This window comes from Mustela nivalis (assembly GCF_964662115.1).
Source record: "Mustela nivalis genome assembly, chromosome: 2".
NCBI classification, from domain to species: Eukaryota; Metazoa; Chordata; class Mammalia; order Carnivora; family Mustelidae; genus Mustela; species Mustela nivalis.
This window is the reverse complement of record NC_139021.1, coordinates 148,787,174-148,798,703: the sequence shown is the minus strand read 5'-3', so window position 1 is coordinate 148,798,703 and position 11,530 is coordinate 148,787,174.

The window sequence follows — 11,530 nt, the reverse complement described above, 5'->3', positions numbered from 1 at the left end:
GTCTCAGGTTTTCCTATAATGTGGGAATAACAGCACTTCTCTCAGGACTGTCACAATGACTCAACCAACAAAAATGGGGAAAGAGCTGCCAAGATTGCAAATCACCCAGGTCGGTGTGAGTGCCTGTCCCCATAGCTGTGGGGGCCTCACGCTGTGTGTGACTGCACCGTGAGGAAGTCCCAGAGTAAGGAAACACCACCAAAATATGTCTTGGAAGCATGGCCAGTGAAGGTCCAAGAGCTCCTTTCGTCCCTCAGGATTCCAGTGCTTGAGCCTGGGAAGAGCATAGCCACCATCCACTAGCTTAGACAGAGACACAGGGGACCCTCAATCAAGAGGAGCTGGGCCACCCAGTATGTCCTCTCTGTCTCTCATCAGCCCTAAGGGATTGTTTTTTTAGTTCTTAAAATATATTTATTGAGATAAAATTCACACAGCATGAAATTAACCAATATAAAGTGCAAAATTAAATGGGTTTAGTATATTCATAATCAAGTTTACTACAATCTAAGTTCACAATATTTTCATCACCCCCCACAAAAAAAAAACACTTGGTATGCATTAGTGATCACTACCCAACCACACCCAAAGCAACCACTAATCCACTTTCTGTCTTCATAGATACTCCTATTCCGAACATTTCATATAAATGAAACCACATAGTATGTGGCCTTTTGTTATTTGCCTTGTTCAGTTAACGTAATATTTTTCAGGTTCATCCATGTTATAACATGTGTCCTTTTTTTAATAACATGTATCCTTACGTTACTCCTTTTTGTGGGTGAATAATATTCCATTACATGTATATGTCACATTGTATTTATCTATTCATCTGTTGACAGACATTTGGGTTGTTTACACTTTGTGCCTATCATGAACAATGCTGCTATAAACATTCAGGTCTTGGGGTGGATACATATTTCCATTTTCTCTTGGACAGATGCCTAGGGGTAGAAATTCTGGGTCAAATAGTAACTCAACGTTTAACTTCTTGCAAAACTGTCAAACTGTTTTCCAAAGGTGCTACATCATTTTACATTGCCACCAACAGTGTATGGGGGTTCTGATTTCTCCAGATCCTCACCAACATTTGTTATTATCTGTCTTTTTTATTATAGTCATCCATTCATTATGGTTTTGATATACATTTCCCTAATGACTCAAGGGGTTGAGCATCTTTTCATGTCATTATTGATCATTTGCATACCTTCTTTGAGACGTGGCTATTCAAAGGCTTCACCTTTTTTAAACTGGGTTGTCTTTCAATTTTGAGTTGTAAGAGTTTCCTATACATTCCAGATACTAGACCCTTACCAGATAAATGATTTGCAAGTATTTTCCCACTTCTGTGGGTTGCCTTTTCATTTTTTGGTAGGGTCCTCTGAAACACAAAAGATTTAATTTCGGTGAAGTCCAATTTATCTATCTCTTTTCTTCTGTAGCCAAATCTAAGAGACCATTGCTTAACCAAAGGTCATGGTTTATTCTTATATTTTCTTTTAACAGCTTTACAGTTTGGGCTGTTAAATTTAGAAATAACAGTTTTGGAGTAATTTGGGGGCATGGTGCGAAATGAAGTCTATAACTTAATTCTTTTACTTGTGGATATCCAGTTGTCCCAGTGCCATTTGTTGAATTAAATTATTTTGCCACCTTTGTTGAAAATTTATAGACCATAAATTTCTGCACTTTTAACTCTATTCCATTGATCTGTGTATCTAGCCTTATGACATTTCCACAGCTCAGATCACTGTAACTAACTTTGTAGTATGTATGTTTTGAAACTAGGAAGTGTGAGCCCCCAACTTTATTCTTTTTCAGGATGCTTTGGCTATTCAAGGTCCCTCACATTGCCATACGAATTTTAGGATCAGCTTGTCAATTTATGAAAAAAAAAAAAAAAGGCCAGCTGGTATTTTGATAGGGATTCCATGGCCTTCTGGACCAGTTTTGAGAGCTTTCTCATCTTCACAATGTTAATTCTTCAACCCATGAATATATGGTGACTTTCCATTTATTTAGATTGTCTTCAATCTCTTTCAATGTGATGTGCAAACTTTAGTCATCTTTCTTAAAATTATTCCTAAATATTCTATTCTTTTTTTGTGCTTTTGAAAATGGAATTGTTTTCCTTGTTTCTCAGTTTTATTGAGGCATAACTGACAAATAAAATTATATATATTTAAGTATACAATGTGATGACTTAATTTATATACCCATTGTAAAATAATTTCCACAATCAAGCTAATTAACACATCTATCATGTTTTTAGGGTTTTGTCCGTTTCACCCAAGTTTTTGTTGGCATCATGTTGTTCAGACTATTACATTTTAATCCCTCTCATTTCTGTAATTTGAGTCTTCTCCCTGTTTTGCTTGGTCTTCTTGCAAAAAGATTATCAATTTTGTTGAACTTTTCAAAAAACCTAGTGTTTGGTTTCATTGATTTTTCTTTATGGTTTTTCTATTCTCTATTTCATTTATTTTTGTTCTAATCTTTCACCTTTCTTTCTTTAGGCTTATTTTGCTTTTAGTTTGCTCTTCTGTATTTTTCAGGTAGAAGTTAGGTTGTTGATAGGAAGTATCTGTTATTTTTTAATATATACATTCACAGCTATACATTTCTCTCTGAGTGCAGCTCTAGCTGCATCCCATACAATTTAATATGTGGAATTTTACTCATTTAGAAGTATATTCTACTTTCCTTTGATTTCCTCTTTGGCCTTCTGGCCATATAGGAGTATGTTATTTAATTTACACATATTCTAATTCAACTCTGTTGTGATTACAAAACACACTTGGTTTGATATCAGTTTTTTTTCCATGTTTTCCTTTGAACATATTTATAACAGCTACCTGGAAGCCTTTGTCACCACGTCCCACGTCTGGACCCCTCGAACACTGTGTCTGTTGCCTGCTTTCTGTCCCTGTGTATCACATGTTCTTTCATTGTATATCTCAAAACTTTTAACAAGTTGACATTTTAGATAATACACAATAACTACTGGAAACCGGTTCTTCCTGTCCCTGTCTGAGTCTCTTGTTTTTGTTTATTCATTTGTTTATTTCCTGTTATTGTTTGTCTGCTAATTAGTTGGCTGGACTAATTCTGTGAAGTCAATCTGTTTCCCCCAGTGTTCAGCCCCTTAGGTCCCCACTCAGATTTTTTTTTTTTTTTTTTTACTTGTGTTTAATTTTTTAGCTTCGTTCCCCAGGAGTTTACCCTGAGTCAGCATAAGTCATTTATTGGTCAAAAAGTGTGATTAGGGGCACGTTGGTGGCTCAGTGAGTTAAAGCCTCTGCCTTCGGCTTGGGTCATGATCTCAGGGTCCTGGGATTGAGCCCCACATCGAGCCCAGCATGGGGCTCTCTGCTCAGCTGGGGGGGGGGCCTACTTCCTCCTCTCTCTCTGCCTGCCTCTCTGCCTACTTGTGATCTCTGTCTGTCAAATAAATAAATACAATCTTTTTAAAAAAAATGTGTGATTAAGTGCCTTTGACCAGTCAGATACTTACCCTTCACCAGCGTGCATGTGAGATTTGGAAACCTCTATTACAGTTCTAGAAATTTACATTTCCCCCCACATTTAGCCAGAGATTAGTAACTTGGGTGTTTCCTCCCTGATCACCCCTGAGAGGGTACAATTTTGGACACACAAAGCTGTGTGCTAGGCTATCGGGCATACCTGTGACTGGATTTCTGAGCCTGGCTTTCTGGTTGTTGCTGCTAGCCCTGCAGTGTGTGCTTAAGCCTCTTCTGCCTATGGGGCATTGACATTTGTTGATGGATCTGTGTGTGAACTGGGGAATGATTTCAATTCCCCCCACCTCCTGCCGATCGTGCCTGAGTCGGTCCAGCCTAGCAACCGCACACCACCTTCCTGACTCCCAGAACTGACGGAGATCCCAAGAAGGCTCTTCTTGGAGATGATCTCTTTACCCAATTCCTAGCAAACTCCTAGTTGCTCCTGTCTTTTGCTTCTTGCTGCTCATGCCATGAAGTTTATGAGCCTCCTTTTAATTGCTCTCTACCCAGATCGCCATTGTTTTCAATAGTTCCCTTCCACCAGGGATGGAAATCTCCACATTCTGTTCTAAATAAAGTCAGTCCCCTGAGGCAGCACTGTGAGTTCTTCTAGAACATGTGTAGCAGTGCTCAGGAGCCAGAGATGGGGACAGATACTTGCTTCCCCCAGAGTGATGACACCCGTGTTCTACAAGCAGGTATTGAGATGGAGACAGCCCCAGTACTCTCAGCTTGCCTCTCCCAGTGTGGAGCCTCCCTCCTGGGGGCGAGTGGGGTGTGGAGTTGAGGTCCCAACATCCCAGCCCACTGCGCCTGGAGCAGAACTTCTGCTCATGGGAGTGGGGGCTCCATGGGAGAAAGGGGCCTTTGCCATCTTGGCTGTGCCTCTTCAGAATAGAATTTCTATAAACACAGGCCTGTAAGGATGAGAAATACCTGCGTCTTGCCCCATTAGGGGCAAAACTGTAACCTAAACTGGGTCTCGGAGGGAAAGGCAGGCCCTGTGTTAGTGGCCATACCGGCCCAGGGTAGAAGCCTGGTGTGGAGTTTCCATAAGACAAAGCTGAGAGGGGATAAGGGAACGGGTCACAGTTCAAATGCTATAGACACTCCCTGTTCTCACCAAGATTTAGCAGATTTTCTTAAATGAATGTGTCTCCATTTGCTGTATGTCTTTAAGATAATTTCCAAAGATTATAAATAACTGATATTTATAATTTTCTCCAGTTAAAAAGCTGTTTCATGGGGGGGGGGGGGGGTCCTTGAGCTCCACAATTTGCCAGTCCAGAAGCCTAGCTCCTAATTTTTTTTTCGTATGATCTTGAAGAAATGGAGTGCATTGATGAGAACAAGTGCACAGAACCTAGGCTTGAACCCTAGATCTGCTTTTCACCAGCTATGTGGCCAGGAGGTCATATAACCCCCCTGAGCTTCTACTTCCCCATTCGTAAAGAGGAGATGGTAATAGTACCTCCTTCCAAGAACTGACCAGCAGCTGGCAAGGACTCAGTAAACACCAGCTCGATGGTTCCCCTTGAATGCTCCTTTTCAGGAACATGGGTGACTGCAGGGGCTCTGGTATCCTCTGGTATCCTCCTCGGTCAGCTCCGTGGGGAGGCGGCTCTCTCTGGACTGCAGGGACCCCTGCTCCTTTCCGCCCAGCCCGGAGTCCTCCCATGCCAATATGTTTATCCTAGAAATGAACTGGAGCCTCTTCTTGGGGTCCTGGGCAATTCCACTCCTCACTAATCTCTCAGAGGAATCGTACTCATTAATAAGTCCAAACGGGAAAACCTCTTGTCCCATTCCCTGCCTGCACAACATTTCAAGCTTTCTCTGTAAACTGACCAGTCATCCAGCCTGCATCTTCCCCTGGAGGCTCTGGGCTCAGCCAGAGTCTCTACAGCGGCTGGCCTGGTGGAGATCAGTTGTACGACCACCTGGAGAGGGAAGGAAATATTATGCTCTTGGGAGACACCAAGGGACTGTCCCCATTGGCTGAACAGGGGCTACTCCCATGGGATCCCCCTGGCTGCTTATCTTATCATTTTTCTCTGAAGAAGGAAGGACTGATATGTCAAGACCTTTCTTTGCACAGGAGAGAAGGGAAATTTGGAGAAGCCAAGTTTCATTTAAGTGAATTTCACCTTATGACAAAGATGAAAAGAATAGAAAGAAGCTTTCAGGAGGCCAAGCATATATTCCCATGGGGGCTCTGCTGTGATTTGGGGCCTGAGGGAATTAAGTCATCTCCAAAAGTCCTGCCAGTTCCATCAGGGAGAGACGCCCAGCTGTGCCCATTAGGAGGGAACATTGCCCAGGCTTCATGCAGAGCGGGCCCAAGGGGAATCCAATTCTGAGTCTAAAGATAGGCTGTGCAATGCTTTGTACAGTGTGGGTTTCTGGAAATTTGCATAATGTCTTAGGATAATCATCTGGGAAAGAGGGGAACATTCAAACTGGAGAAGTACCCTGGGAATACACTGGGGCAGGAGCAAGAGCCCCTCCGATGGAATGTTTACCCCCTAATAGATACTGAAAGCCTCTGCGAGTCTCAAATCAAGTTTCCCTTTAAAGGGAAGATAATAAGGAAAGTGGATGGGCAATGCCGGCGATGAGTCATTTGTCCCTAAACAGCTGCTTCTGTGTGAGGCTGCACATGGCTCTGAGTGGGGTGAGGGTACGACAGCTCACTATCACTTCAGTTTCTGACTCCCAGGAAACTTGCTGAGATATTCACAGCCCTAAACTCTTTCCAGAGAGGAACACAGCTCCTGTCTTTGAAACCGGCAGCACCAATAGAAACTTAAAAAATAGGTTGCCAGAGATAAAAGTCAGTTTAACTCCACAAATATTCATTAAGCACCTACTGGTGAGTCAAGCACCATGCAAAGTGCTGGGCTGAAGGAGGGAGTCGGGAGTGCTGTCTGATCCCATAGACGGACTGTAAGTGGGGCTGACATGAGGCAGGCAGAAGCAGTACAGCGAAATTGTACACACTGTGCTGTGAGAGAAGAGTTCAGAAGGAAATCTGTGAAGGTAGATCTGTGTTGAGCTTCAAAAATAGGACTAGAATCTCATCAGGCATGTAATTGTTCCTCCTGGGACAAGGGAAGTGTGGCCAAGTCTATCAGAGTCTGAAGCCTGCCGATGCATTTTCCAAACGTAATAAAGAAGATTTCTGTGCAGCAGGAAGAGTATAAGGCAAAGAGTGGTATCAACAGCAACACAACTGACCGACTGACAGAACTGAGACCTGAGCGTGGGCCTGGCATTTAGGGCTTCCTAGGTTCCACGCCCTCTGATCTTCACAGCATCTGAGACACGGTCTGTCAGGATCACATATTCTAGGTGAGAAACCTCCGCATGAAGAATTTAGTGCCTTGCACGCTGACATACAGCTAAGGCTCAGTAGAGACAGCATCCATCCTTTCCAGGGTCTGGAGCCTGAATTCTCTATGACTGAAGTCTGAGACTAGCCACAGAACTCACAGCCCATGGCCTCAATCATGCTCCTTCCTCTGGGCCTGTCCCCCGTCCCCCGCGTCATCATGTGAATGAGAACAGTATTGACCAGGTGACCCTAAGATCCCTTCCAACCAGGTCATCTGAAACTCATTTGGGGGGGGGGGGCTAGAAGGGAAGGAGGCAAGGGACAGGGAAGAGTCAAGAAAGTCAGAGAGTAAGGGAGGACTGCCTCAGGTGGAATAAGGCAGAAAACCAGCTCCCCACTTCAGTTGTGACTGGCTTTGCCTCACTTTTCACTCTTGCACTCACGTGCCTGGACGGGGTTTCTTTCCTGAGCACTAAGCACCTCACCTCCACAGAGTCCGTCTGCTCTGAAGCGGTCTTGACAAATGATCCCAACAGTCAGAATCCCCTCAGGTGATGCCAGGTTTGGTTCAAAATATATTTACAGCCTGCTTGGCCGGAGAAGTCATTATCGTCCAGAACCTTGGTGACGGTTACTGTGTTGTGACCTGGAGTTCACTGTTAAAAATGTCACCCAAGTAATGGAACGTATTGGGTTATTAATATGATTGTCGGCACATCCTGTGCAATGCATCTAAGTTGAATTATGGTACTAGACAGAACTATAGATAAGAATGAAGCTTGTGTTTTATCCATTATGGTGTATCATTAAAGAACAAGGAAAGGGAAAGGAAGGGCAGGGTAGGGCAGGGCTAGATGGGCTCTTCTGCACGCCACCCCATCCCCAGCCCAAGCAGATCGGCACTGGGCTGCTCACACAGGAGAGGGAAGTGCTGACATTTTGGGGATTTCCCTGGGTGGCTGATGGGCCAGAGCAGAGCTAGGCCCAGAAGAGCCTGGGAGCGGTGTCCAGCCCTCCTTCATGGCCTGCCTCCAAATCCAGGACAAAAACCCCAGCCTCAGCAGGGCTACCCCCATCCCATGAAAGACTGAATAGCTAAGTCTATGTCACTTGAACATTTACAAACACAGCTTAAACCCCCAGGTTACCGCTCCAGTTTCTTTCTTGGGGCCCAGGTCTCCTGCTGCTCCTGCTTGCTACACTCCAGGCCCTGGGGGCTCTAAAGGAGGTTAGCAGATAGACACCGGCCAGCACAGCCTCCCAAGGCTTCTTGCCCTCGTGAGCCTAGAGTTTGCTGGCCAGAGGCTTTCCTAACAAATGGGTGACAGAGAGGGGAGTCTTCTGGCCGCAGGTGCCCTGGGCACTCTTCATTTCTCCAGGGACATTTTCAGTTTCCATTTTTCTGGCCTGGGGGTGGGGGGCTCCCTTTCTCTAGCCAGGGGTCCCTCAGAGCTAACCAGAGCCTCCCCAGCGCCTGCCCTGCCCCGTGACATGGCACTTCACAGAGGAAACCGCTCTCTCCAACTGCTCTCTGGACTGTTTCCCTCCTTCTCTCCCTTCAAACTCTGCTCATCCTGGCCCGCCTTTTGTGGTAGAGACAGGATTTACAGCAGACATTCTTGGCTTCTTCCCAAGGGCACGGTTTATCACTTGGTTGCTTCTAGAGCCTGAGTTTTCACAGTTAATCTGCCTTCATCCCCTGGCCACCATGTGTTTTGCTCAGCCCGTCACAGAGGGCCCAGCCTCGGCAGTGTGCTCACAGCCTCGTTCTGGCCAACGAGAACTGAGGGAGATGGCCCAGGGCCCTCTGGGAAGGCCATTCTTGCTACTAAAATGAGCTACACGGAAGCACACTTTTTCTTCTTCCATCAAATGTGGTCATGTCTGCAAGGAAATATAAAAACCATCTGCAAATACTGGGGGAAACTAGACCAATATGCTGAAGATGACAGAGTACAGAGAGAGAGTACAGAGGTAGAAAGAACTTTGGTCCTTGAAGATGCCTTTGAGACCTTGACTTAACCCTGGAACTACCTATTCCTGGGCTTTTTTGTTATATGAGATGTTAAATCCCACTTTGAGTTTTTTCCCCTCACAGCTCAAAACATCCCAACCCAGAGTGTAGTTTCTCCAGTGCTTTCACCAGGTTTGGCAGGGAGAAAATGTCTGATATCACCCCAAACTCTATCTTTACTCATGGACAAAATCAGGTGGCCCTTTGCCTGTTCTTGTAAATAAAGTTTTATTGGAACACATCACACCATTCATTTCAAATTACCATGGCTTGAGTTGTGGCAAGAGAAATGGCATTGTCTGCAAATATGAAAATAGTTACTACCTGGCCCTTTACTGAAAATGTTCTAATTTAGACCCATCAGGCCAGAAGAAAAGCAAAAGTTCCTCAAAAATTGCCACAGATCATATAGGTACATTAGAACATGAAATCACTGGGAAGGAAGGCACTGAAGAGACTTAGAATACAGAGTATCTGCCACAGAGATGAAGCCACAGAGACTGTCCTGAGAAGGACAAGATGGGGTATAAGCTATTGGCCAAACTCACTGACTGTGACAGTTAATTTTATGTGTCTACTTGGCCAAGCCATGGTACCCCATTACATAGTAAAATACCAGTCTTAATGTTGCTGAATGTTTGTTGAGATGTGACTAACATTTAAATCAGTAGACTTCCAGGAAAACAGATTGACTTTCTCCATAATGGGATGGGCCCCACCGCATCAGTTGGAGACTTTACAGAAACTATAGAGGTTTCTCAAGAAAGAAGCCATTCTGCCTAACACTATAAGAGAGAATCCCTGCGTGTGGTTCCAGTGTGCAGACTTGCACATTCTTGACTCAAGACTGCAATATCAACTCTTATCTGAGTCTCCCCCTAGCTGGCCTGCCCAAAAGATGTTGGACCTGTCAGCCCCCACAATCCCATGAGCCACTTTCCTAAAATAAATCTCAATATCTCCCTCTCTATTTCTCTCTCTCTTTCTAAATATCTCTATCTCTCACCTTTATCTATCTATCTACCTACCTGTCTATTTCTCTGGAGAACTGTGACCCACACACTGATCATTCTAATTCTGTCTCAGCGGTAAGGAACATCTTATTTATTATGCTGAGAGGGCTTTTCCAGTGTGAGATGCCAGAGATGACTCCCAAATGCACACAAACTTTAAGAAGTTTATTATTAAAGGGTACAGCCCTGCCTTAGACACACAAGTCTCAAGTTCACAGTTACAAAGGCTGGGGAGGAAACTTGGGAAAACTGGCCCCTGGCACACCAAGAACTAAACAGAGGTGGCTCTGAGGGCGGGTTCAGATATGAGGTCAACCCAGAAGAAACATCTTTTTAAACACAAGGTTAACGGGTCAAGTCTGGCCAGGCGCCACTTCGCCGTTGAGAATGTTTCACATTCCTTAGAAACTACATGCTCAGAAGAAGAGGTAGAGCGGCTGTCCTTCCTTCCAGAACACAGCAACAGCCACAGTCTCGGGCTGGCAAGTCTCCCCAGAGTGCCCTGAGGATTATCTGCTTTGAAATACAAAGCTTAGGAACTGGACAAATGGCCCTTGTTTGTGCCAACGCTCTGTGCTCTCTCTCTCTCAAGGTTCCTTTCTTTTCCATGTAGAAAGTCTCCACTTCCTTTGGCTGTTTAATATCCTGGCTTGAGGGAAGGTCCTAATCGTTTACTATTTTGCTGCCTTGGATCTTAGTCAGTATCTGGCTATTCACAGGCATTCTGGGCCTCCCAGCAACACCAGACTCTTTGTGGAGGGAAATCCTTACTTAAGACATTATACTCTGAGAAACTGTCCTTCCGTAAACCCTCCTGCCCTTGTACTGATTCAGGTCATGCCCAGCCAAGAGTCTTGCCATTTGTTAAATGAATCAAAATATTGAAGAGCATGGGGCACCTGGGTGGCTCAGTGGTTAAGCCTCTGCCTTTGGCTCAGGTCACGATCTCAGGGTCCTGGGATCGAGCCCCGCATCACGCTCTCTGCTCAGCAGGGAGCCTGCTTCCTCCTCTCTCTCTCTCTGCCTGCCTCTCTGACTACTTATGATCTCTGTAAAATAAATAAATAAAATCTAAAAAAAAATTTTTTTAAATTTAAAAAGTATTAAAGAGTATAAAGTCATTTTCTATTATTGAAATTATAGTTACATTGAAAATGTAATTTACCCAGATGTCTTGCATGGCCATAGGTATCTTCATCTTCTTTCTGAGATGCTCGCAGCTCATGGCCATTACGATGTCCACTCATCATCACTGAGCTTCTGGCAGCCCCACATTGTCAGTGTCCTTCAGGAGCAGAGCCCAAGTAGAAGGTGGCAGGGTGCGTAATGTGTGGGTGGATGGGGAGGTGACATAGACCTGTGGGAGGCTTGGGACGGCAGGAGAAGACTAAGGAAAGGAAAGGATGTCCTTTCTTTAGCCTGGTTTGTATTGTATTGTTGGGTGAACCAAAATCATATGTGTGTGTGTGTGTGTGTGTGTGTGTCTCCAATGTCAGGAAACCAGGGAAGAGAAGGTTAAGGGAAAGACCTTTGACTCATTACAAACCAGACCTCTTTATGCTCTGTGCCTAGAGATGTTCATGCCGTCCTTGTCCTCACATGTCTTTAGAGCAGGCTTGGGGACAGCAACATCCTTTTCTCAAGA